Source organism: Salmo salar, chromosome 06, assembly GCF_965601325.2.
Source record: "Salmo salar chromosome 06, fSalSal1, whole genome shotgun sequence".
Classification (NCBI taxonomy): Eukaryota; Metazoa; Chordata; class Actinopteri; order Salmoniformes; family Salmonidae; genus Salmo; species Salmo salar.
In genome coordinates, this window is record NC_138296.1 from 67,154,419 (window position 1) to 67,160,719 (window position 6,301).

General features: G+C 42.5%; 1 protein-coding gene across 2 annotated transcripts in view; it reads right to left on the minus strand.

Moving 5' to 3' along the window:
• The window catches only part of LOC106607809 (exostosin-1), a 253,228-nt gene extending 251,775 nt beyond the window's left edge, over positions 1-1,453 (minus strand). Inside the window, exon 1 of one of the 2 annotated variants that reach the window (XM_014205176.3) lies at positions 96-1,453. The gene's annotated coding sequence lies outside the window, so the exon portion shown is untranslated. The remainder of the gene's footprint in view (positions 1-95) is intronic. The other variant, XM_082976877.1, reaches the window with a different exon arrangement.
• Positions 1,454-6,301: the final 4,848 nt, after the last annotated feature.

Genomic DNA, 6,301 nt, shown 5'->3' on the forward strand with positions numbered 1-6,301 from the left:
ATTTCAGGTCACTCATTATCAATTTCATTCAACTTCGAAGGAAAACCAAATGTTTGGTGAATTAAGTAATGTATCAGTGAAAACATGTGCCCTACCTTTTGTAACAAACACCTGCGATACTGTTGGTTTTCGAAGCTTCCAGCGTTGATTGATGCCCTCTCACCCGGATGAACACGATGTAAACACAGCATCCTAAATGATCCGAATAGCTTTGGGGCCACTTAACTAACAGAAATCATTATTCGTGTGGATAAAAGCCAAAGTTGGAGAGGCATTGGAAGCCATCCGATGAAGGGTCACTTTTTTCCTTACCTAGAAAGTAGAATGTGGTACTTTTACATCATATCCCAGAGAAATCATGCAAAATACTGTTATTTAATTCTCAAGGGCCTCTGAGTCGCACTTCTTGATGAACATGTCATCACTTGCGATAAAGGTCACCTTCCCATATGGGAGACTCATTCCATGCTCATTACATTTACCGCTAAAAGGTATTGTTTTTATCATAAGCAATTGATCGAGTGTATTTCCATAAGCAAGCCCCCATATGATTTACTTAGAAACCTATATTTTCTGTGTTCATGCAATTTTATAGTGGTGTTTACAGCGGTTTGCTGTCATCTTTGTGTGCGTCGGACTCCGGCATAAAAGTTTCCGAGCAAAACACTAGTTTCCAAAGTGCGCTCTTAACGCGTGAATCCGAACCAGTGAATCTAGACCCGTCTCTCCATACTTCTCCGGCCCGCGTAGACTGGCTATGTCAATTCCAATCGCTACGATTGTGGATCATACAATGCATTGGCACATTCTTCGTCTGATGACAGTCCATGATTATGTCTATCCAACTGAGTCAGATTCACAAAGCGTGCATGAATTTCTACTGAGATTTATTTATGGGGTTATTTTCTCAATCTCTATAAATGCACGCAGAAATAATGAGTGACAGTTCAATAAATCCACATGATCGTCATTTTAGGGATCCCATGTAGACTACATCCACTTGCTCCCGATTAGATCGTAGATAAATGATACACAGTCCGTAAAGTTAACCGTGTGTGTGTCACCTGAACGACACGCGCCTCAACAGTCGGCAGTCGAGCACAGAATCTTGCAACGATCACGCGTCAAATCTACTCCAAAGTAATGTAGTGCGTCAAGCTGCAATCTCTCCGTCTTTCATTCACCGGGCTGTGAACCACTACGAATACAACCACAGTTCGCAGATAGGGGCTCATTCTACATATTCCACGGGTCCTGTGGAGTTTACGAATCCTTCTGCATCCCCCTCCACTCTCATTCAGAGCTGAGGACCATGCGATGAACCTCCCACAACGAGAGGCTGCGCCTCCGACCGCGGTTATTGGTAGAGGATGCGCGGTGAGCAATGGAAATGGATGGTGGAAGCGTCGATCATTTCAAGAGGCGTTGGCAGCAACTATAGCTATTCGATAAGAAAGCATGCTATCAGAAGTTGGTGGTGTATGGTAGTCTACTCATGACGTGCCCAGAGCCCCTTTTTGTATCAGTCGCCCATATTAACTATTTAGGGGTGTGCTTGAAATATTGCAGATGCACACCTGCACATGCGTTTTTCTATCTCAACCTTAACAACATATTCTATGATGTCTTCCTGTAGCTATAGCCTATTTGAGTGAATCCGGAATGCACAGACTGAGAACTAGATGTTGAGTAGATGATTCAATGGCTGATTCATAATGATGATGATAATGCATAGAAATGTGTGATAATAATGTAATAACTCTGTAATATGGTCCAGTATGTCATCGTTGTAGTTCGCTATGACTTTAGCAACACCCCATGCTAGAGATTTACTTGTAAATGTGTCACAAGCTTGACAGCTTGTAGTATGTGCTCCAAGCTTTCAGGGAGGTTATAATGCATTTCCAAATCTTTTAAGCCACGAGACATTCAGCGGGATTCATTGCAAGTCTATTAAATAAACCATAAGGAGATCTGGGAATGCCACATGTATAACATAGTGAAAGTTAAACGTTTTTATTTAGCATATTATTGACACTTAAAGGATGACTAAAGAGATGCTGACCTTTGCTTGATGCCATGTTATGCTCGCTGGATATTGTTCTATAATTTTTATTGGATTTCAATATTGTTTTTTGATTTATTGGTAAGTGTACTTTAACAGTTCAACTTGTTACAGCTGGCTTCATTAGATACACAACGTGTTTATACAGGAAGTTGCTAATGTTGATTCAAATAAAGATTGTTAGATTAATTGATTGCTCATGATGCATGGTACTTTTGAAGAAACTATTCAAAATTGTCATTCTGAATTATAATTCTGAAATATAATTAGAACAGTTCATTTAAGCTCTATCAATTAGTGATAGAGGTGCTAAGAGTACGTTTCACGTATCAGCTCAAATGCAATAAATGATGCCATCTTGTGGCCTGAGATGTAGCAAAAAAAAATCTATGCATAATTCAAAAAGCCTTGGATCACTGTCCTCGTGAGTGTAACTGTTGGTAAGCGAGATCAACAGGTGGTAAATTAATTATTGTCTATTTTTATTTATGTTCAAAGGTAATGTATGGCAGAATCAAATGTACATGCATTGAAATCTGTACAAGCGGACTTGAACATCTGTTCACAACATGTAATAACACTCAGTTGAAATCGATCCACATAAAATAACACTGACTTGCAAATTATTTTTGCATGAAATGTGGTAACTTGAGAGTTCTATTTAGTGCCTGAATGATACATTTTATAATATTCTGTGTGCTCAAGTGAAAATCCCATTTTACTTTTGCATTCTGCCCCACGTATGGGTTCATTGGGCTTATCAAGCCATGACCACAGGCACAAGGGTAGGCCATGCACCACCGCTATGATGCTATGAGGGAGCATTTTGTCAACACTTACAGAAAGAAGCTGAATCATCTCCGTTCTGCTCTACTGAGAGGAATACTCACTACTGCCTTTGGGTCTAAACAACCACCACTGTTGTGAATGTTCCCCTGTAGTGTTGCATTGGAAGGCTGTTTATGCTCACACTGTTTCCTCAACCTGTCCATTATGTGTGGCCAGCAGGATTTCCTCATTGGTCAAAGGTCTCAGCTGTGGCTGCTAGCTGACCCTTAACTACCCCATCTCCCTCCAATGGGATGATAGCATCAGCCGTGCCTCAGAGCTCTCAGGAACTGGTGCTAAGTGACCATCAGCTGACCTGAAGATATATATTGTGGCAGGTAAACTATAGTACAGAGGTTGGCCCCAAGGGTTATACAGTATATGCTGGCCGTCTGGGGTGCATGTTATACGCCCTGATGGCAGAGCAGTGGCCCAGGGACAGTAGGGATCAGCCCACATGGGAGCTCACCATCCTCAGGGCAACAGAGAGCTCAGTGGAGCATCTCAGCTCTATCAGTAACAGCTACAGGTCAGCGGAACCGCAAGTGGGTTTCAAGACAAATCAGGTGCTATCAAATAACAAATACCCACAGTATTTGTGCACAATTACAGTACTTGCTGTTTGTCCAAGTGAGTTGATTCCATTGATCTAGATCACAACTGTGAATGAAAATAATATCCAACAAGACGGAATTGTCTTGGTTAAGAGCAATTAACTATTCACGTCAGGCATAATGTCTCCATAAGTCTTTTAATTCAGAGGAATAAATATTGTATACATACATCAAGAATGCAAACACAGCAACAGGGTATTGGAGTGACGAATGAAAGTCTGTCCCAGAGCCATATACATTAGTGTATTCAGTATAAGGCAGTGTGAAAGCCTGCCAGCCGTCAGGTGCTGTTTAGGAGCTGATCGAAAAATATTCAGTGCATTGTTTTTGGGTGGTTTATTACACAGAGGCCATACATCATTGTCATCTTGGTGTCCGTGTTGGACCTGCATGTTTAGACAAGCTCTGTGTGTCAATCTGTAGAGCAGTGTCCATTCACCAACATGTTATAAGTTCAGCTCAGTGCTACTCATTCTTTCTGCTTTAGAATGCTCTGTGAACAATTTTTTCATTTTTGAGATTTTACTGCAGGAATGCACTACCTACCTGACTGAAAATCCTTTAGTTATTATTGTGTAATTCTTATGCAACTGTCTAGGATATTAAACCACACCATTAGCAATTCACATATTTGGCTCATTCTATAATATATACATCTGTTTCCACAGCCGCTGTATCCTTTCTGGCAAATATAGTCCTCTATCATCTGGTGAGGAAATCATGTGATAAAGCCTGTACCAGCTTCCTCCTGGTGCTTCTCAGCAACCCCTGGTGACAGTTGAAGGTTTCAGGTTTTAATACTGTCCTGAGAACAAGCATTGACACCCTCTAGGTTCAGAGGTACTGTATGTGATGGACATCACCCGGAGCTCGGTTCATAAGAAAATTATTATTCTACCCCACTGTGCCCGTGTCTTCCAGCCATACTGATAAGGATGTCCTAGGGGGTGACCATTAAAACATACCTAATGAGAATGTATCTGTAAGGCAGGATTTGGATCCACTTTGGGATTATTTTTTTTTTGTATCACCCAAGCACAGTGCACATTCAGTACTGCTGCCGGATGAGAGAGCCTTGTGAAGCTTCCTCTCACCTGTGACAAAGTGCCCACATTCATCCCTCCTTCACTCTACACGAATAGGGCTTTGAACGTGTCCCCCATGAACGGTAATGCTGGGAAGGTCCTGTTTAATCAGGTCATGGGAGGCTGTAAGCGAGGCAGATTGCCAGTGAGATTCCCATAGGTGCAGGGACACTAGCCTGTGGTCTACCTGCGGTTGATTCTGGATTGCTAACTATATACTCTGTGGGACAGTGAGAACAATTTTCCCTGCAAACAGTCCTGCTGGCCTAAAACCTGACCTTGTTGCTCTGATACAATCCGGTGAAATTGTGTTTACCTTCAAGATAAGCAGGACTGGGTCTTGTAAGAATTTTGAAAGGGATTTACACACAAAGTTTTAGATAGGCCTAAACTTAGAATATATATTTGAATGGTTATGGAATGTGCTGCAAGGCACATGATATTGAAGTCAAGAAAAAAATACAGTGCAGCATGATCTCACAAACCCACTGCTCGAGTCTTGGTTTTTTACAGTCTTGAAAAAAATGTCAAGCAAACAATAATGGATAAATTGAGAATGATGCTGTCTTGTCTCGCACAGTATTACAGTGCAATACCCATATTTAATGGAGGGGCAAAAGACTAGACTGTTTTGGAAACTGTAAAGCAAGACAAAGTACTGATGTTTTAAACTGAATTACATATGGATTGAGGGGCCTTTTATCAATGCGGTTGTTCTGTTGAGATTCCTCTGGCAGTCTCCTGGGTTAACAGATTATTAAAAACAAAGTAGCGATTTGGGTCCTGTGTGTCTGCCTCAGTCTTGACAAAATAAATATCCCTCATGAAATATTGATCCACCTTCCCAACTCCTTTCCCATTAGCTGTATAAATAATTTCTGAAACACAAAGTTATCAGAGTACACATACGATTTGAGAGAGAGCAGACAGAATGTTGATGAGATGTTCCAAGAAAACATGTCTTTGATTCATTAAGGCCTCCTGGAGTCAGGTGAGGATGAACCACTTCAAACTCCATACAAAGATTGAATTCATCAAAACAACACTGGTTGACTCACTAATGCACTATGTTCATTTCATCTCTTGCCGGCTACTTGTTACATCTGCTCCTGCCACGCCCTCTACTGCTCATCCTGTGTCTCCTTGACCTGCCGTCACTCCCCCAGTTCTCTCTTCCTCTCCCTCTCTCTGTGTGTGTGATTTGTGTGGGCGGAGACAGGTGTGCTGGAGTCAGAGCAGATCCCCACCAGCTGCAACCTGGTCCATAATCAAGAACTCTACAAATACTCAGTCTTGTCACTTCCACACTGCCAGATTGTAATCTCTGCTCAGTCAGTCCACGTTTGTAGCTGTTTGTTACTATCTAGATCCTGTTGTGCCTGTTTTCCTTGCCTGACACAGTTTTCCTCTCTGCTACAGTTCTGCCCGCTCTGACTCTGGTCCCTGTCTCCAGTCCCACATCTCCTCATCCTGCTACTCTGCCCTGGATTCCCCACTCTACTGCTCCCATGGATTCCCGTCCAGACCTGCTTACCCTGTCCCAACCCCTCTCGCTCCAGCCTCAGCCTCCGCACCTGGATTCCTGCAACCCGCCCCTTGCTTCCCCTGGCCTGCACTCCATCTCCCCCGTGTTTCAATAAACACCTCGGTTACTTCATCCCAGTCTCCTTGTCTGAGTCTGCTCTTGGGTTTCCTTGTTCCACTCCGCG